The sequence below is a fragment of the Phalacrocorax carbo genome, chromosome 8 (genome assembly GCF_963921805.1).
Source record: "Phalacrocorax carbo chromosome 8, bPhaCar2.1, whole genome shotgun sequence".
Classification (NCBI taxonomy): Eukaryota; Metazoa; Chordata; class Aves; order Suliformes; family Phalacrocoracidae; genus Phalacrocorax; species Phalacrocorax carbo.
The window spans coordinates 8,250,585-8,272,337 of record NC_087520.1 but is presented as its reverse complement, the minus strand read 5'-3'; positions in this window follow the sequence as shown (position 1 = coordinate 8,272,337).

The window sequence follows — 21,753 nt, the reverse complement described above, 5'->3', positions numbered from 1 at the left end:
TGCAGCTCGTCCCAGGGACACATGGCAGCGGGGGGGCAAGGCTGCCGTGCACGACACTCCATGGACAGAGATGCCATCTGCCCCATGGACAGAGATGCCCTCGGCCCGTCGGCCGGCCTTACTGACAGGCGGGGTTGCCCCGAATCAATTCCCCAGTGAGGGCTCCCACTGAAGAGGAATGCTGTTCGTTCAGGTACCAGTTAAGCAGCTTCTACTGTACCATAAACTAGATAATTCATAGGCACGGGGTGGTGGGTTTTTTTTAAGAAGAAAACAACAGTGATACAGCTTTTCCAAAAGCGAGGAGTGGATTAATTTCTTATGATAGAGTTAGAGCTGTTGTGACTAAAACTTGTTGCTTTGGGGGTGCCAGAAAGGCTTCAAGACAAAAAAATACTTTTAACGGCATCACTTCAATGAAGAACAAACAGCCCTCGTGATCAGGACGATGCCCTGCCAGAGGAACAACTGTGCAGCTCAGCTAATGTCAACAGCAAAGTTGTGACAACCCAGTGCCCTGCTGGGGGGGCTGGCAAAGTAAATATTAGGTCTCTTCCAATGTAAACCCCTGCAGGAAAATCTTTATTTCCTAGATCAACAACAACAGAAAGTCTATGAAAACCATTACATACCCCAGCACTTACAGTTCTTGCCACCCCAGCCCCACACCAGCAAGTGGATTTAAACTTAAATAAACTTCCATAACCCACTAGATGGCATCTTCCAGCAGATTTCGGTGCCTGCTGAGAGCGCCAAATTATCAAGGAAAGCATTTAATTTAGAGAGCAGGTTACAGTTCCTAAGTCTAACTACATGTTAAGGCACCTTGTACTTTCATTTTAATTATCGATGAGAATTTGTCACCAGCTGATTTCTTTACTAGAATTGTTAATGTTTCCTTTGTTCTTTTGTGGGTGGAGGAGATACCGACCCATGAAATCCCTTTCCTCCTGCCTTTAGAGCAAACCAAATTCCCGTTATCATCACTGAATCACCTCCAGCAGCGCAGAGGCTTTGGCCGCTGTTGAATAATGCATAGTCACTAAAATTGTACAACAATAAAGCTACACATACGTTACCTGGTACTGTGAGAATCTAGGCTGGAAAACTACAGTTCCTCTGATTTAGTACTGCAGTGCCATCGTACTGCCATATGGACCCTTATAATAACATCCACATCCCCTTGCCTCTGCGAGAGCTCTTGGAAAAGTGGTTGTGAAATAGCAGGCGGTTTCGTAGGTATGCACATAGGATTACAGCCTGCCCTTGGCAGAACATCCTCATTTATATAAAGAAATGACAGGCACAAAGTTTGAGAGTTAATTAAAACAAAGCTACTAGCTGCCTTGACATATGTTTAAATTTAGGATTGTGAGCCTGCTTGCTAAATTAAATGTTTGCCTCATAAATTGAATTAAGCAGAGTTGCACAAGTTTAAACTGGGAACAGAATATGGCCGGTGCTGCAGGTAGATCAGTATTTTGCATTTGAGAGCACCCTGAGCCATCAAACCCCTTGAAGAGCCTTGTACAAATGAAAGTCTGGCTGCTCTGTGGTGGTCACACTGGAAATGGATGCTCCAGGTGTTTCCTTCCCACTTTAAGACAGAGCAAATCCCACTGGGGTTCCCAAGTAAAATCATTTATACCCCACGAGCTGCCTCGGTCCCAAATAAATAGATGTTTCTTCCGTTAAAGGTCCAGCATTTCTCCCTCTCCTCTTTCTTCTGAAGTGTTTTGGTGGAGACGGTGCTCTGATTTTGGCCTGTTGCATGCAGTGCCTTGGGGATTAACTGGGTACATGCAAAATAAACATGGATTTATGTTTCTGAGAAAGAAGAAAGCCTGTGGCTGTTAAGCCTGTAACTGGAAAGGGAAATGCTGTATCTTCCCAAGGCATCTTTTCAAAACAAATATAGAATAAATTAATAACAGCTCAATCCCCGTTTGGAAGCCCTATTTGCTAGCGAGCTGTGTAGCCCAGTTTGCAGCTCGTGCGGTGAGATGCTGCAGGACAGAATGCAGCAAAAGTGGGTAATGTGTGATGAAGCCTTGGTTGAAGGATGAGGAGCAGGGATGACCAGAGGGACTTGGTCAGCAGATGCTGGGAGAGGGCAAGAGAGCGTTGCAAAATGCTAATGGGAGTGGACATGTCAGGAGTTGCTGGGGATAAAACCCACAGATGGCATGACAATATGGAAACAAGAAGGCAAAGACGTAGGGGATCAGTGCTCTCCTGCCTTCTGGTCTCCTCTAGCTGCAGCTCCTCAGGGCAAGGACTGACTTGTGTGAAGGGCAGGATTCTGACCTTGGGACTCCTGCAGGGGAGGATAATGGAAAGCAGCGGGTCCTTTGCATGCCTGCAAGAGAGCTGAACAGTTATGGGATCCCCTCTCTTCTGATGAGTGGGCATGAGTGACACAAGACCTGGCTTTCTGTGCCCTCAGCTGCTGTGCCAGCCTAATGGCATGGGTTGGGGGGGGGGGAAATGCTGTCATATACCTGACAATATGCCAGGCATATTGTCCTGGTTTTGGTCGGGATAAAGTTAATTTTCCTCCTAGTATCTGGTACAGAGCTGTGTTTTGGATTTAGGATGAGAATAATGTTGATAACACACTGATGTTTCAGTTTTTGCTAAGTAGTGCTTACACTAGTCAAGGACTTTTCAGCTTCCCATGCTCAGCCATGTGCGTAAGAAGCTGGGAGGGGGCACAGCCAGGAGAGCTGACCCCGACTGGCCAAAGGATATTCCACACCATAGGACGTCATGCTCAGTATATAAACTGGGGGGATTTGGCCAGGGAGCAGCAATCGCTGCTCGGGGACTGGCTGGGCGTCAGTCGGTGGGTGGTGAGCAATTCTATCTTACATCATTTGCTTTGTATATTATTATTATTACTACCACTACTACTGCTATTTTACTTTATTTTATTTCAACTATTAAACTGCTCTTAACCCACTAATTTTCTCACTTTTACTCTTCTGATTCTCTCCCCCATCCCACTGGGGGCAAGAGAGCGAGCGGCTGGGTGGCACTTTGTTGCTGGCTGGGGTTAAACCATGACACACATCTGCCTCTAATAGCAAGGGGGAAATGAGGACCAAAACACCACGCAAGAGCCTGTTAGGTTTTCTTCTCAGGTTCATGGATGCTGCAGGTACATGGTGCCACAACAGGGGATGGAGTGGGAAATTCCAGTCCAGGTCTCCGTATCCTCACTGTGCCCTGTGTCAGATGGCTGCACCTATAGTGAAAGTCAACTCCTCCACTTACCCTTTGGGTGGGTTTTTTTGATAGATATTTGTACGCTGGATGATGCTTACTCTTTTCTGCAAATCTCACTTTTAACCAGGAAGAGAAAAGAAAAAAAAATTAAAAATTAATGAAACTCAGCTGTGGCTGTGTAACAACAGGACTTTTTTTTCCATGGTATTTCTTTATCCTTCCAGCTCAAATCTTATGTGATCAGAATTGATTTGTTGGGGATTTTTTCCCCCCTTGTTCTTTCCCAATAAAGGACAATGCCTAGGAACCTGCTCACCTGTTGGCAGGAGCACAGCCCTCCTTTTCTTCTCAGCAGGGGGGTGCCTGCTGGCAGGGCTCTCCATAGCAATCCTGCTGGGCTCCCCCAAAACCTGGAGCTGCTTCCAGCCAGCACTGAGATTCTGTGAAACAATGCAAATGCTTCAACAGCTCACAGAAGTGAGGATAATTAAAGGCTTTTAGAAAGAAATGGCAAGCCCTGGCACTGCAGGAAGGCATCTGACCCTCTCCCCATCCCTCCCAGGGATGGAGGGACAGCACCAACATCCAGGAGTACTTGTCCCCTGGCTGGGAAGCAAAGTAGGGTGTTATCTGTGGTGTGACTGACCTGGGGGTTTATGTGCATAGGACAGACCAATGCACAGCTTTTAGCAGAAAAAAATAAAAAAAAATAAAAATGCTGATATTCCCAGTGGATCCACCTGAGCAAGCAAAATCCCTGTGATCCACAGGGAAATCTGCCTGCATTTACTTTGGACAAACAGAGCCCAGCAGCATGGAGCAGGAGAAGGCGGCTGAAGCTGGATGCTGGTAGAGGATGCTCAGGGACTGTCACCAGCGGTCACTCCTCCAGCCTGGTGCAAAGTAGAAGTTGCGGCCAGGTCTATCTGCAGCCTGGAGAGGTGCAAAAGCAGCCAAGCTGTTGGAATAGTTTCCTGGAGTTAACACTCTCTTAAGTCCCCCAGCCTTAAATCAGGTGGGTAATTTCACTGATCGCCTGTGGCAGGGGAAATTGCTGATGTTGAAGCACAGTCCTCGAGGATGAGGCGGTGATGGCTTGCTGGGAGGATAAGTACTGGAACAGAGTGTCAAGCAAAGAGGGATGTGATCCTCATGCATTCCACACTGCAAACAGTTGCACCAACATATCCAGAGATTTGCTTTACATTGGAATGTGTTTTTCCCCATGAGTAACCTGAATCCCTTGCCCACCTCTAGGCCAGGCTGCCCAACCAGCAGAATCAGTGGTTGAGGAGAAAAAGCCCTTGCTGCACTTTGCAGTGACTGAACGGACCCTGCTCTCCCCTCCGGGGTGGTTGGTGAGGACCCCGATTCTCCAGGCAAAGCCTTGCACAAAACCACATCAGGCTGCTTTAGTCCTAGCACTGTTTTCCCAAAGCAGCCCTGGCAGTTTGTACTTAATTATCAGCGAGGCTCAGTCTGGGGATGAGGAGACAGAGGGTCTATTCCTGGCCATGTATTCAAGTAACCTTATTTTAAAAAAAAATTAAAACCGCAACTGTTGTTGCAGTCTTTCTGGCTGGAATAGGCAATGAGCCTTGTCTGCTCCCTCTGCTCTGAATTCAGAGCTGCTGCAATGAATCGGACTGATTCCAAGTCTGGCAGAGCCAGCCAGGCAGACTGCAGTCAAGATGTCCCCAAAACTCCCTGGCTTCTGCTTCTCTGACACACCATGAATTTTGAGGCCAACATTTTCTGTGCTTCTCAAGGGATTTGGAAGCTCATGTTCTAATAATTAAGGCAGCTTTGAACATCTTAGCCTTCAGCCTCACTTTTCCGACTGTTTCCCATAGCAGCCATTACTGCTTAGAACAGGTACCAGCTTTCAAAATGTGCTTACCATGGGCTTGCATGGTTTTAGCAAGGAGGAACTTAAAGCAGGTTCTCCAATGCATATATAAGAGCAACGCAGAGCTGATTTCGAGGGAGGTTTGCAGCTTTCTTATGAAAATGAGTAGTCTGTGCATCACTGAGATAAACCTGGAGGACAGGTCTGCTCTTCTGCTAGCTTGCTGGATGCACTCTGAGATGAGAGGAGCATCGCTTGGGTTTGGGGTCTTCAGGGTGGATCTGCAGCGGATCAAGAACACTTATGTGCTCAAACTCTTCTTTAACAGGTTATCTGCTAAGTGTGATAAACTCCGCTTGCACTATTAAAATATAACCTTATGGGAAGGGGAAAGAAGGATAAAGATGCTTAACCCAGCACTAAAATAGTTCCAGCACTGCTGAAGATAGCCAGGAATAAGGGAAAAATAAAGCTGGTTATGAGAATATTTAAGTGAAGTGCATAAAAACTTAAGGGATACAGATAATATCATCTCGAGTTACTGTGCTCAGCCCCACCAAGGGGAGAGGAGGAAGGGCTATAAAATGTAAGTAGAAGAGACTTAAATTCAGAACAGATGTCAGGAAGCACCTTCCCAAGTGGAGAATCAAAAACACAGGGAATGACCTGCCAGGCAGGCCTGGAGCCGGGCTTTCCAAGGTGAGACATGTCACCGGAGCACAAGCCTGGGGCTAAGCATAGAGCAAGATGCACCAAATGGCCTCTGCGGGATCCTGCCCTGCCTTCTGCACCTGACACAAAATCAGCTTCAGGAGTTTTCATACTGAAAAAAAATTGACTGCTGTCAGTGAGGGGAGCCTTGGCAGCCCTTCTCATGGGAACCTCCTGCTTCTTCAGCCCTGTGGATTGAAAGTGTGAGAGGTTCAGCCTTGGAGGGGATCCAAGCCACCCAGCAGGTGCCCTTGCCCATCACCCATCACCCATTGGGTGCCCAGCCCAGGGAGAAGGTGGCATTGCTGCTGCCCGAGCAGTGAGCCAATGCAGGGGGTGTGTGGTGGGGGCTTCTCCCCAGGACATGAATTTCCCCACCTTCCCCATGAATATTGCTGGAGCACGTCTTGCAGACATTGATTTCTGCTATTGCTGGATGAGCATTTGGCGGCTGAAGTGGCTGCTAGCAGGTGTCTCAAGTGCCCAACTGGAGGGCACGGCGCTGAGCCTGCCATTGCTGAGCCACTTTTCCAGCAGGGGGAAGGTTGTCCTTTCTTAAAATAGGTCCTCTCCAAGGGCTCTTATGTTCAAGAGCCAGAAGGAAACCAGGTCCGTTGTCCTTTATTTTCCATTTCTAAAAAGAAAGGTGGAAAAACAGTGTTTGAGAAGCAGAAAAGCAAGGCAGACGTGGTGTGGGATGGGACAAGAGGATGAGATTGGGAGGGCAGGCGCCTGCTGGCATTGCGGTGCTGACCCGGGGTGACACACTGGGAGAGCCGAGAGCTCTGTGCCACTGGGAGCTTGCTGCTCAGGCCTGAGGGATGAGTTGTGCCAGGTCAGGTCAGCACTTCTGCTGTGTCTCCAAGACATTGCCCTCTACATCTTCAAGGAACTTCATAGCTCCAGGCTGCTGTGTGGTTCCAGTCAGTGATGGAGTTGCTCAGCCACTTGATGTATTTTACCAGTTTTTTATCTTTTAGAGATGAATTCATAATGTAAAGCTGCAGATTTGGATACCCTCACGTTTCCTTTCTCCTGCCCAGTGTCCCTAGGGTTCTTTCTATCAATATCACAGATTGCTTCAGAGTCTGCTAACACTTCTTGCCTCCAAGACACACAAAGACATTGTGTAAGGAATTTTACAGCTCCCTTTCTATCAGCTGAACCTTGTAGTTCAACCCAAATCCCATTATTCTTTAACTCTAATGTATGGAAGTACACATGGACTATCCAGAGGTCAATGAAAAGGCAGTTGTCTCTCTGGAAGGCCCCGTCCCAACAGGCATTTCTAACAGGCAGACACTCCCTTGGAGGTGTTTTTCCCTTCTTTGACTACACAAGATGCTGCAGTGACTTGCTTGGACCAGACATTTGCACTTGGAGAGCTGAAGCTCAGCCTGCAGAATGCTACCCTCGTCCTGAAGGTCCCAAACGTCCTTCCTTCTCTTCCCCCTGCAGTCTGCAGTCTATCCCTCCCGCCCTCCTCCTCCTCCTCCTTCCTCTCCTCCTGCCCTCTGAGGCAGCCCAGCTGGTCACCAGCCTCCTGGGGTAGGGAAGAACAACCTTAAGTGGCTGCATGCATGAAAGGTGGTGATTAACCTGGATCCATAAGGAAAACTTGGTGCGACAAGTTCTCAGTTCTGGCAAGCTGCCTGTGCTCCCCAGGCTCCTTCTGCAGGGAGGAGGACATAGAGGCACCAGCGTTGGGCTGAGGTGGGGGTAGGAAGGGAGGAGGGATGGTGCTGCCTTTGGAGGAAACCTGGGAAGCAAAACTGTGTGTCCCATACCTACGTTGCTTAGAAGGTGAGTCTGCAGGGCCGACACAAGACACCAGAGATGTCCCAGGCTATGGTTGTCATATCACATGGCTATTGCTATTGCTGAGGATTCGTAATTGAGCAGCACCATGGTTAATTTGTAATTCAGCAGCGCAGAGGACCCCATGGTTAAGACTCAAGCCTATTGAGCAAGGCACTGTATGGAGGTTTCTGCCTTATTCGCAGGGTAGAGAGCAGGATGAAAGATAACTGACAGCTTCTTCAAGTGTGTTAATAAACATCATCTTGCAGTACATGGCACTGCAAGATAAAACACTTCCCATGGGGTTCCCCCAGACTCTCCCTTCTGGGAAACACACCTAAAAGCTTCAGAGGAGTCAGAAAAATTCATCCTCCCAGGGAGACCTGAGGCTGAGCCCTGCCCATATCACTGAGAGGCAGCAGAGGGGAAATAACAGCCACAAAAGTCCCTTGGCCCAAGCTGTGTGGCCACCCTCATGATGGGCTGGGATCGGAGTGGTGGTATCGAGGGTCCTCCTATTATTAAGACAGAGGCAAAGGGTTCTGGTTTGCTGTGCCCAAGCATACCCAGCTGCAGATCTGGTGCTTGCTTGCTTAATTTGATGGAAACTTAAAAAAAAGTCAGTTCTGGGAGTCCCAGATTTCAGCCTGGAGCTGATGCATGGCTTTGCCCACTAGAGTGAATGAGGGAGGAACTGGGTGAACCAGAGTTCAGAGAGCAGTGTCTTGCTTTGCTGCTGGGCTGTCCAAGAAGGGGAGAAGAATTGCTGTGATTTACCAAGGTTCGAGAGCCGCCCTGGGTCCCCGCCAGCTCCCATCAGAGCCCAGCACTGCTCACTCCCACCAACACAGAGCTGGAGAGATCTGCCCTTCCTTCGCCTGGAAGGTGTTTTACCTGGTGCTGACAAAGGAGGACCTTATGAACACACAGTAGATGTCCAGTGCCGGAGAAGAGATGCTCTCAGCTGGGAAATCAGGTTTCCCTGCTCCTCACTCAGGGATTACAGCAATGTGGACTATCCTATGGACTTACACGGGCTGTTTCTACAGCCACCATCATGTCCCACTCCCTCTTCCCTCCCAGAAATAAAGACAGACAGAAAAAGCAGCGCAACTGCAAATCTTGCTAGAGAGCTGAGTCAGAGCCATTTGCTCTCGTAACTGTGTCTAAGAGGGTATGCAATAAGTCTGGGGAATCTCTGTCATGAACCCATGTGTATGTCCTAGCTGAATACATCATCCTCCAGTACCCTGAAGGCAGCCAACAAATAATCAAATTAGGACACCACCAGATTGATTGGCGGCGGGTCTGCCAGCTCCTGGGACAGTGGCTGCTGGGGCAGGCAAGCCCTCAACACGCTGCCCCGCTCCCCATGGGACCCCATCCCTCCCTGGGCCAGGATGGGGCTGGTCCCTGCCACCAGCATCAGCAACTGTGTAGGAAAGGCTGCCAGCTTGCACATTCCTGGAAATGCTGACTGTCGGAGCAACTAACCACCAGAGCAACTGTAACAGATCGCAGCGGGGAATAACAATGGAAATGAGTCAGAGAGGAGGGAGAGATGGGGGAGAGAGGGTCCACCCCAAGGGCCATGCATAGGGTGTGCATTTCTGCCAACGCATCACTTGAAAAAAAAATATGGTGACCACAGAACTGGTTGGAAATACTTCAACAGGACACCTTTTTTTTCCCCTCAGAGATTGCCAATTTGTTAAATCCCAGTCATTTTGCACAAGCAGATTTCAAGGGTGCTGTGACAAACCTCAGGCAGGTGACGGACCCCAGCTCTCCCCCATCTCTGAGCCTGGCAGAACTCAGACCTCACACATGGGCTCAATCCTGGGGCTGTTCCTATGGGAAGGGATGGCAAAGAAAATGTGATACACTAAGGCTGCAAAACACACCACTGTTGTTGAGGTGAGTACAGAGCCAGGAGGCATTCCTGGGGTCACATAACGAGATGTGCTGATGCACCTGTGCACCCCCAGACCCACAATGACCTCTGCCCCCTGAGATGCTTTGGGGGGAGCACTCAGTTATTTTGCTGTTGCTGTTCTCTGATGGCTTTCCAGGATCACCTGTGTGCTCTGCTGGGCTGCAAACAGGGCAAAGAGCAGGAGTCGTTAGCTGTCTGGTTACAGCTGTCTGACATCTGGCTGGGGACCGCGGGGACTTCTGGTACAGAAAGCCACCCCTGCCTATGACATTCTCCCCCAGGTAGCACATATTCCGGGTTGGACCATCATGTCAAAGATGGCTTTTGAGCTTGCTAAAACCATGAGCCTTCCCATCCCTCCTGCCTGCTGGAAAAATCACTCACCCCACCATGGAGCTCCATGTTGCAGCAGGACAGGACACCTCAGTGCACAGGCAGACAGCATCTCTAGGAGCATCTCCATAGTCCCAGGTGCAGTGATGTAAATGATCACTTGAGGGTTTTCCAGCCCCAGGCCAACACATGGCAAAGCCCAGGAAATTGGTGAACTTCTCGCCCAACTGAGACAGACAGCCTGGCTGTTGACTGGGAGGGCTGGAGCTTCTTTCCCCAAATCAAATGCCCTGCAGCACCGTAGCTCTCCTGGAAGCGACGTTTCTCAGGACTGACTCTTTACTTCCATTTCCTAAATTTGTGCCTCTTAGGGCCTGGCTGGGTAAGAACAGAGATGCGTGGCTGCTGGGCTTTGTGTGCTGCCCTTGTGCTGGTCCCCTCTCCTCAGAGGTGAAGGCAGCTGGAGGGCAGGGAGAACCCAAGGGTGAGCCCGATGGGGAGCCCAGAGAGCTACGCTGAGCTTGCAGAGTACGGATGGTACCATATCTGGGCAAGGTGTGATAACTGGAAACCACCTGGGGATATGCAAGCTAAAGAGAGCCTGGGCTACCTCCTCTGCTGAAGAATAAATCAATAGGCTAATTTACGGTACCCAAATGAGAGCTCTGCCGGGAAGACACAGCTTGTGGGACTGGCAGAGCTTTTGTCAGGAGGAAGCATGGGGAGACTGGGCTTGGAAGGGAAGAGTCAGGCATAAAGAGTCCCAACCGTTCAAACCAAATAGCCCTGAGAGCAACTGAGATGTAAGAGAGAGATGGCACCATCTGACGTGCAGGAAAATGTTCAAAAGAGCAGATTCTTCTTTTACTCTCCAAACAAGCCTTTTGCTTTGCACTTAGGTACAGTTCATCGGCACAGGGTAAGTCAGAAGAAATCTGTATGCTGGTGGATGGATGGTGTGGCCATCAAGCCACTTACAGGCAGGCTTCAGGGACTCTCAGTGCCTGTGCTTGCCGATAGGGATATAAGCTGGATATTTAATACATCCATCCTAAATGGGCTTTTTTATAGACCTGAAATAAGCGTGCTAATAGCTTTCTCCTGTCTGTCTTTGAGGGCTCTTGAGGCACTTTAGCAAAGGGAAATTATATCTTTTCCATTTCTACATGGTGTCAAGGGACTTGCTAAACCCTGCAGAGCAGTTCAGTGGCAGACGGGCTGAGAAGGAGCTGCGGTTCCTGGCCCCCAGGCTCCTGCACCCAGAACCAGAGGAGGACAGCCACACCTGCATGCTATGGCAGGTACCGTGCCCCAGCCCGCGGCTGCTCACCACCTCCGTGTGAGCCTCAGGGACTCTGTAAGACCCGGTAATGCAGGAGAGTCACTTAAGGTGGGATGCTGAGAGGAGGTAGATAATGCTGGATAAGAGGAAGGAAATGAAAACAATAAAAAGCACCTGACAACATTCCTTTGAGCTTCCCCAGACGTAAACCCAGTGCTCTGCAGGCACCTGAGTGCCTCTCGTCAGCTTACGTTGGTTTGTTCCTCATATATTTTAGTTGTGTGGATGAAAAGAAAAGAAATGTCATGGCAGAGAAGAAGAAAGATAGAAGACGACTACAAAAAGCTGTGAGCTGCCAGTGTGTTTTGAGTTGCTTTATTCTGAATCAATATTGAACTGAAGAGGAATTATAAATCTAGAAGATTACAGCTGAAGCAATGCCAGGGCATCTGTTTCCAGATATTCTCTTTTTTTTTTACTGGCTAGAGCAGCTGTTTTTACAAGAATCCACAGTAAAAGAGTTATTAAAACAAAGGGGGGAAAGAAATAACAATAAACAGGAGATATATAGCAGACAAGGAGTAGCAGAGACATGGGGTTGGGAAATAAATGGAAGAGAGGAGGAAGAACCCGACAACCAACAGTTTGTAACCAGCATCAAGCACTACAAAATCTGGACGATATTTGTTTTACAAGACAGTGATCCTCAGCTCCAGGATTGTGCTCAGTGATTTATGGTGCCTGGCAGCTGTTGCAGAGATTGAGCTAAGAGCAACAGAGATAGAAAAGCGGAAATCACCCTTAGCACTTGCCTGTTGTTTCCTAATGGGAGAAGATTTATTAGTAGGAAGCTGATGGGGGGTGGCTGGGTGTACTTGGAGGCAGATTCCTGGCTCAGTCACTCCACTTTTCTAGGATCTAATTAACTTTTGATGAAGTTCAGGTTGTAATTAGGGCAACAGGCACATAACCGAGGGCATTCATGGGGCTTAAAGCCCCACTGCGCTTCAGCTGAGGTAATGTAATCGGCAAGAGCATGCTCATGGCCTGGCCTAGAATGAAATAACATGTCAGATTAAAGCACTGTGAGGTCATTAAGCTCATTATCGTGGCCCCAGCTGGCCACCACAGGCCACTGGGAAGATGTTAACCTGTTCAGCCCAGCCAAGCCCATCAGCACTGGTCATGGGGCCAGGACAGTGCTGGGGTGCCCAGTCTGTTCATTGGTCTCTAGCGAGCCATGCAGCCTTCGCTTTCCCAAAACCTTTATGCAATGTAACACATTTCTATAGAAACTATTCTACAGATAGATAAAATTAACCAAAACCTAGTGTCCCTCCCATGGTTTGATCTTTCTCTATGCACCACCATTTCACAGTCTCTAGCTCTCCAAAGGGTGGCTCAGAAACCTCAAAAAGCCTTCCTACAGCAACATTTTGCAGGATTTACCCTGGTGCCCCTCTAGTTAAATGGTCCCTGGCGTTTGGGAGCTCCATCCTAGCGCAGGGCAGATTGGCTTGTGCTTCCCTCTGCCTGCGTTCTGCTAGCTCAGTGCTTTGCAAAGTCCTAGAAATAAATGCCTTGGGCAGGGAAGGTGCTGTCTAACGTTTCATCCCATTATTGTTCAGTCTCTGCTGTGTTTAGGTGCTGTATCAAAGCAAGTCTTGTGTGCTTGTCTTGAAATCAGGCAAAGACCCCTTTTCCAAGAGTAGCTTATCTCCACAAGCAGGGGCTCATGTTGTTGTCATTACTTTACCAGCGCCAATCACCAGGGCTTGCAGAACTGAGAAGAGGTTTTTGACTCATATCTGAAGTTGCTCCGAAGCCAGAAAAGAAAATCAGCTGCCAATAATCCATCATGCTTAACTTTCAGTACCGGGAACGACCCTTTTCTTTGCAAACAGCACTTACCTGAGAAATGCAGGGAGGATGCGGGAGGCACCAGGTGCTGCAGCCAACACAAAGCCGCCTGCTCAAGTTGTTGAGGATTTGGCCTTGTGTTTGCTTTGGGTTTATTGATTCATTTTGTAACAATGCACCATAAATAGATTTATTCTTACAGTTATAACTGAGCTGATGAAAGCTTGGGAAGTGGAGACTGAAAGAAAACTGAATAGAAATCAAGCCCAAAAGAAGACACTTGTGGAATGAATACACCTCCTAGATGGTGGGAAAATGGAATGACTGATTCTCTCTGTGTACACTGCACTGGGCATAACCCTGCACTGATGGATCCAGCATCGCCCTCCTTCGGGGCCGGCTCTGCTCGCCCACAGGAAACCCCACTCATGCCCATGGCCACAGCCCGTGCTGCACCTTCACCAAGAGCCTGTGCTGAGTGCTCTGGTGCGTCCTTGGAGGGTGCCGTACACCCCATCCCTCCCTCCTTCCCTGTGGCAATGCCCTGTCTGAAAACCTAATATTTAATGTCTTTTTAACCTCAGCCCTCTCCATTAAATGAGGAGAAGCAGAATTCTTTTCTTTCCCCTTTTTCTTTAACTTGTATCTTTTCTGAATCTTCCATCTCTTCTACAGCATCTGAGAAGCATGGAGAGCAATGGCCCTCCAGCCGCTGCTGCAGCTCCAGGATGTGACCCAAAGAGAAATTACTCATGGAAATTTGCAGTCAGCTCACAGATAGCTGCTGAGCAGGAAGGCGGCAATCTTCCCCTAATGCACAATTTGATGCAGATTATTCATATGGTGCTGCTGAAGAGTTAATATACTTGGCTGGGACCGGGTAGAAATGATGCCTACTTAATACGACAGAAAATAAATAGAATCTGCTTTCGAAGGATGCATTGACCAAGCTGTCGTGCCTGATGCTGGGGAGACAAGTGTCTACAAGCTTCAGCTTAATGCGGCGTGGAAATGTATTGGGTTGTATTTATACCCATATACAATACTTAACTGGCTATTGTGCTGATTAAATATTTAATTGGCTGTCTGTGAGGAGAAATGAACCATTAGTCTATAGGGAATTACACCGTTCCTCATGCCTGCTCTTAAATAAAATGTGTAATTCGTTGTCACTTAAGCATAATGTTAAGTGCCTGCTAAGGAGATGTTTTCAAGGGAAATAAATACAAAACTTGCCTGCTGGCATTGCTCCGGGCAGACCCCCATGTGCCTCAGTGTGGTCACAGCCCTCGGGGGGCGGTCAGCAGGGATGCTCAGCCTGTCCCCTGCCTGTCACTGCTGGCTGTCCCCTGCAGGTCGCTGCCGGCCAGGGCATGGAGCCAGGGAAGGGCCTTCGGGGTTCCTGCGCTGAGTGGCTTTTGGAGGTGCTGGTCAAGGCAGATGGGTGATTTCAACCCCTTTTCCCCTGCTCTTTCACAGTACAGCTTGTCCAGGTGCTGTAAGGGGAGGAAGAAATGCAGAAAGCCCAGCAGGATGCTCCTAAAATACAGCTTCAGCCAGGTGAATACCTGCAGTGAGGTGAAGGGAGTGGGCTCAGTCGGTGACTGTCGTGGGAGTTTGTTTGCCTGGTTTTGTTTGGGAATCTGAATTCAATGGGGGGAAGAGGAGGAGGAAAGAGGAAGGGAGGAAGGCTTATGAAAGCAATTGTTTCTTCCCTTCCTCAGGGCTACCCTGGGGTACAGCAAAAGCAAAGTACGCAGAGCAGAGCTTGCTTACCTTGCAGACAGCACTGTGCTGAATACCTGCAAGAGAAAAACTGGGAATGTGCTGAGTTTTATTCCTTAACATTATAATTTAATGAAAAACCCAGACCTCGTGATGCAAAAGCTAGTGGTATTTTATTGGAAAAACTCCTTGCTTTTAGAGCACAGCATCACGCTTATGGCTTCCAGCAGCACGTACCCCGGCAGCTGCACAGCCTCTGTGACCGTGTGGGTAGAGAGTACCCCCGCCATGGGCAGACATGGCTCTTTGATTCATCCCAGCAATGAAGCTGACATCTCCGTTGAATCCTTCAGCAGTGTAACTCTTTTTCCATTGACAATTTGGCAGCCTTTGCCAACTGGCTCCCCGTCTTCCGCAAATTTTCACACCCGTACACATATGCCTGTTGCAGAAGTGGCTCCAGGGCAGCATCCCGACTTGCAGAGAGGTGCCTGCTCTGTTTGCTGCCTCAAAGGTGCTGGCTGGCTATAGGGATTCAATAGCAAAACCTGATATTCTGAATAATGCAGCTTCATTTGCATCCTTAGAGCTGAATCTGGGCTGAAATATCTGATAAGTGTGGCTTTTTGCTGCTCTCCCATGCTCTGTGTGCTCAGGGGGGTTTTGCTCTACGACGAATGGTCCTGACCTCCAGAGCTTCTCCTAACAGGGTTGACCTGAAGATGCAACTATCCTGGGACAGATAATCAGGAAAGCCCTGCCAGGACTGGTGCAGTGTAGGCATGGTGTTAATTTTAGCCAGGATTCACATCGTTGTCAGATGTGGGTAAAGCAAATTAATGTTCCCCTGGCTGGCACGGAGAGCTTGGCTTGCCTGGCACCAAGGGTGGTGGCTTCATGCCTGCAATGTGCTGCGATGTTGCCAAGCAGGGGCAGCTCCCATCAAACCTCCACTGCAGCTTTACTACCCTCGCTGCTTGGCTGTCTCCTCTTGGCTTGTGCTGGAGCTGGGAACTCTTCAGGGTGTCCAGCCTTGAAACCTGGGTGGAAAGGAGTTGGCTCGCTCCTGGGTAATTCCCTTGGGGACAGCAAGGTGGTGACACTGGTCATGCAAGACCAAAAGTCAGAGTTGCATGCAGCAAGGTCCATCCTCCCAGTGCTGGCCGGGAAAGCTGCTCGGCCATGAAGGAAGGGGAATATTTAAGTGCCAGCAGGAAGGGCTGCCTCTGTCCTCTCCTCTGCTCTGCCCCACAGGGAACAGCAGGACCACAGGGCCCACACGGGGCTCGGGCAGGGTCAGCCCGTGCTGCCCCAGGGACACTGCCAGAATCTGGGGCAGTGATGTTCCATAGGAAAGCTGGGCCTTCCTGGGTTGCTCCACTCAACACCGACCAGAAAATTTTCTGGCTCTTTGGAGCCAGAAAATCCAACCTAGTTTTGCTGCAAACAGCTCTGGGACAAGGGACACAGCTGGAAATGAGGGGTGCACCTCGTGGTGTCTCTGAGCGTCTGAGTCCCCGATAGCTGTGCTGGGAAGTGAGGAGCCGAGGGAGGGCCCTCACATCTATTTCCAACAGCATCACCTGCTGCCAGCACCCGCATTCCCACCCCTCAGCTCCTCTCCTGGTGCACTGCGAGGTGTGACACCAAGCCAGAGCTGCCACCAGCCCCATGGGGACCAGCGCTGCCATGGCTGGGACCTTCGGCGAGATGTCAGCACGGTTCCCCGGAGGTATTGCTCAGCTCTGAAATACCCCAACACGAGCTGGGTCCCACCTCCCCAGGCTCCGGGACCTCGGGGGAGGCAGAGGCGGATGCAGATTGCCTTAGTCAGGTTGGTTGGGTTTTATTTCTTTTTCTCCCTTTTTCCTTTTTTTTTCACCAGCTTTCACACCTCCCCTCACACTCTATTTTTGATCAACTGAGTCAACCCTGGGTTTGGCACTGGGGGAATGGAGAGGTGATCCCACTCCATCAGCAGGGCACAGCCTGCGCGCCTCTCCTCTGCACCGCTCCACGACCCACGCCTGCTCTGCACTGGCAGCTCCCTGCCACGAGCAAAACCAGTATAATTCATTTTTCCCTATATGAAGGTGGGGGTTAAAGGGCTGAGCATCTGAAAGCCCCAGCGTGGAGCTGCACCGGGCCTTGGGAGATGCAGAAGAGCACAGGGTGGGCATCCTACCAGCTCTGCAGACCCCAGCCCTAAAAATGGGCCACCAGTGGGACATCAGCTGCTCTGAGCAGGGAACAAGAGCTAAGGGAGGTGAGGGTCTGGGGGAAGACTTTGGGGGGAGATGACATGGGGTCAAAAGCCCCTTCCGAGTACAGGGACACATCGGGTTGAGCAGCTCCTGGGGGCTGCGTGCCTGTGTCAGCCCTTCCTGGTGCCCAAGGCACGTCTGGTGTTCGTGTCCTTGCTCCAGCCTTGGTGGTTTGAGTCATGCAGGGTGTGTGTGGGTCCAATTCTGGGCTTTGCTCGGCCACGGGCAGCAGGCTCAGCAGGACACCATCATCCCTGTCACGGGGCTGAGCCCATCCCTTGCACCCTGGGGAGAGGGGGTGAGTAGAGGCACAGGGTTTTAGCTTTTCTTTAGAAAATTAATCACACTTTAATTACAGTGAAACCTGGCAAAGGATTAAGTGGATTATCTTCAAAGTAATTTGTTATCAAATATTTATCCTTCTGGGAAGGGAGATGCAGCCTGAGAGATTCTGCATTATCAGTGCTGCCGCGCAAGGACATGCCATGTCCTTTGTGCCTCTGCCTGCCCCTGTCCCCCCTGGGTCCCTTAGGGCAGGCTCAAAATACAGAGCAGCGTCCTTCATCCCCCGGGGCCAGTGGCTTAGAAGCCATTTCTGTGTCAGGGCTTTGCCCCTGCAATCCCTTGACACTGCAGGAGGGGAGATACTGATGCCTTACTGGTGGTGTCTGGTCTGCGAGGTGTCACAGCGGGAGCAGCCAGCTCTGGCAGCGGGATGGATGCTCCCAGCCCCACTCCCTGCCAGCGCCTGGCTGCTGCCTGCATCTGCAGCAGCGGGGAAGGGCCCGGGGGCTGCAGCGGGCTCCATCACTGCCAGAGGAGCCAGTGAGATGCGTGGTAAATCGTATTCAGCCTGAGCTCTTTATCCATTCGGCAGACTGTGGGTTTAGTGCTTGGATGCTTCATTAACTAATAATAATGAATCATTGTATTTGCCTCCTGGGCACTGTAAATGATCCAGTGTCAGGAAAGGCTGAAACGGGCTGAGCCTTGGAGCGCAGATGAACGTAACACAGATGTACCTCTGTGCTCCCCACCTGGGGACGCAGACCCTGGGGAGGGTACAGCTGTGTTGGGATGGGGCCTTGCAGAGGCTCACAGCCAGTCGGGCTCGTGGTGCAAGGGTGTTCCCGCATGGGCTGAGACCTCCGCAGCAATGTTTCCCTCTTCTCTGCTAATGTGCCTTGAACAGAAGCTATTCTCACCATTCCCTTCCCATTGACAAAGGAACTTTTCTAGCCTGTGCTGCCCTGCAAGCAGCTCTCACAGTCCCCCTCCAGCGCTGCACCTCGAGGTGACACGCCAGCTGCATTGGGACCAGCCGGTGTAGCACATCTTTGTATTTTCCTGTAAGGATAATTCCCCTCTGGAGTGAAAGCAGAGTGATGTGCTGTATGCCAGAAACGTGCAGTCCCTGGTAAACCTCCTGCCCATGGAGAAGGTGTGTGAGTGATGCCCACCCAGTGCCTACCAGCACCCCATGCACCTTCACATTGTGCTGGGAGTGAGGGAGCAGCCCAGCTACAGGATTAACTTTCTGAGCCGATTACCAGATGTGCGTGGCACTACTGGACAGGATACAGATGCCCGTCCCTTTCGCTGTGCCTCGTCTGTGGGTCTGCAATTTGGCTGCCTGAGTGCTGGCGGGTCAGGGATAGTGGCTGCTTGTGGACAGACATCTCTGCCACCAGTGTCCCTGCAGACAGCACCCATTTGCACGCCAGCTCCACATGGAGAGAGGCTGCACTCCCCTCCAGCCCCTAAAATCCTCCTGGGCACCCCAGCAAGGGTGGGGAAGCATCCTTCTGGCCTCAATAAACATGCAGCCCTTTCCCCTGCGACAGGGACACACAGTATTTAGTTTGCCTCCAAAATCTGACCCCAAGAAGCTACTGATTACACCAAAGGGGAAAAAAAGAAATCAAGGATGAAAGCAATAAAGGAATAATGAAAAAAAGAGAAAGGGAGAAACGAGGTGGTGGGCTGACTGCGAAGAGCAGGAGCTGAGCAGAGGTCATTCCAGCTCACAGATTGTCAAGGGGGGCAGCAAGCATACCTCCTGTCGTATGGGTGAGACAGCCGCCAAGGGTCTTCTGCCTCAATCGATACAGGAAACTCCAGCACTTCAGAGCTTACGGGCTGGCAGAGCAGCAGTCCCTGTGCATGTCACCCCCTCTGTCCTCTCTCCTGCATGCCACAGCTGCTGGCTGCCAGCGGGGCCAGGAGCCCAAGTGAGCCAGGGCTTTGCAGCAAGAGGGTCCTCGCAATGCTGTGAGCTGCTTGGAGCTCATATTTCATCCTGGCTGCATGCCCTTTGCTAGCAGGCATTGCGTCAGTTTTGGGGGACTGGGACGCCCTCCAGTTCAGAGCCAAGGCCCCACAAAGCTGGTGCAGTCTGTGGTCACCTCTGCTAACCCAACTCATCACCCCACCACCGAACAAACCAGCTTTGTTTGACAAGATGTTGTTTTCCATAAACCATATGGACTGGCATTAATTAAATTTCTATCCTTTAATTCTTTATTAATTGAATCTTACATCAGCTTCTTTTTCATTTTGCCTAGGATTAAAGCCAGGCTGAGCACCCCACGTCCCCTCTCCGGGAACCAACTCACCTTTACTGCCACCTTTACCTCCTGCAGCATCCCTGGCTCCGGGCTTAACTCCAGGACCACAGCTTGGGCATGGCATGGAGCCGAGGCACCCTGGCCTACTGCTTCTCCAGTGTTTATTTCTGGCAGATGATATTTAATAAGGCCACATCATTAATGAACTAGAAAACATTTCAGCAGCCCGATGTGAGACAAATATAGCTGCTCATTTCCAAATACCAAACAGAAATATTTGCTGCCTGTTTCTGCCTGTTATGTATCATCATTAGCAATTTCGCTATCTCCATTAAACATTTGTCTGTAATAATAAAAAGATAATTTTAAAAACTCCTTTCTTATTGCTCTTAGTCCTTCCAGGCATGGTTTTTCCCTGGCATTTTCATCTTGCTTTTTGCATTCTTAACATTTCTCATCTTCCATAACATAACGACTGCTATCTAGTTCTCCTTGGCTATATATACATTTTCCCACCGTAATTGCTGCTTTCATTTCACCGCTGAACCACAAGAGCTTTAATCGTTTCCTTCTCTGACTCTAGCCAGGCTTTTTGGTCCCTCTGTTTGACTCTGAAAGCTCCCTCCTAATTCCCAGCTGAATATTTTTCTGATTTTCTCCCTTTGCAGCCAGCCACAGTGTATGAGCCTTCCCAGGGAGGCAGTGGCTGTTTACACATTCTCCTCTCTCTCGCTCCAGACAGGTTTATTCCCCGCCATGGCAACAAGGTCTGCTGCAGGGAGGCACCCCGCTGCGCCTGAGCCCCAATTCGGAGGGGGCTTCTCCAGCCACATAGCCCCAGTCAAACTGGGCTCACTCGCTGCCCTCCCTTGTCCCCCTCCAGCAAAGGAGGGGGATGGACCCGATCCCCCACGCTGTGACTCAGTTTCCCTTCCCGAGGGCGCACGTTACACAACATCCCACCTTCGCTTGGCTGTGGGAGGTGAAGCAGCAAGAAAACGCCCACTGTGCTGCTGGAGGTGGGAAAATAGGGAAGAGGGAGAATGTGTCAGCACAGTTTCTCCAAGCAGTGGCGAGAAGACACTCGTGTGACTCCGGTTGTATTTTCTCCCCGTGTGCAGGTGCTCCGCAGCCTGCCTGCGACCCTGTGTGGGGTGGGATGCTGCTGGCACAGATGGGCTGTGGGTTCCTGGTCCCTGTGAGGCAAGGCAGAAGCTGTTACAGGGCGTCAAAAGCAGGCAGAGACCTTCAGAAAACACTCCGTGGGACCTCGTGTCTGTTGCAGATGCTGCCTGTGTTGCACCTGGGAGATTGTCCAGCTGGGAAGGGGGATGGTGCTGCTCTGCTGAGGCTGGGACAGATGTGTCAGGGTGCTGGAGAGTGATGGACATGGTGATGTTCCACACGGTCCCCATGGTGGGAGCCCTGTATTGGCTCTCTTCCCACAAGGGTGCCCCAGCACTTGCTGGCTGCTCCATCATGTTTCATCACACAGAGCCCTGCTGTGGACAGGAATCCCTTCCCCAGAAATGACATGTTGCAATGCAAGTGCTTACCTATCTTCTCTTGCTGCCACGATGCATCCACAGGCCAGCCCTGCAAAACTCCCCCCAGGGCTGGGGGACTGCCACTGTGCTTTAAAACCCTTCCAGAGCTCCCCAAACCAACCTGGAGGTTGAGGCAAAAATACCAGCCAGGCAGGGTGATGGGGAAATGAGCATGTTTGTGGGCTGGCAGACCCAGCTGGGTCCCTTGCAAAGCTGCAGCCAGCAAGGTGCTGGGATTAAACACTCTGAACACAGTGCCGTGGCAGGGCAGATCTGCATCCTCTGTGTGCCATACTGTCACATTGCCTCCAAAAGCCCTGCGGCAGCTGCCAGTGGCAGCTGGCTTTCCTGCCTTCTCCCGAGCCTGCCGTTAAAGCAGAGAAAATGAATTGCAACAGGCAGAGCATCACACACACATCCCTCCCCACCTGCACTCATTACCTGGGCCGACCTCTCAACCCCCTCCCGCTGTGCTAATTAAACCACAGTGCCCCAAAATTTGAGTTTCTGGGGCCCAGAGGCATTGCCATGTGAACCTGATGATATCTGCTCGATTCAGCCAGGTGACAGCAGCTCTGGTGGCCCTGAGGCTGGGCACGTCTGGGACCAATTTACTGATCAAGAAGAAAGGGAGTTTTGAGGCCATGGCAG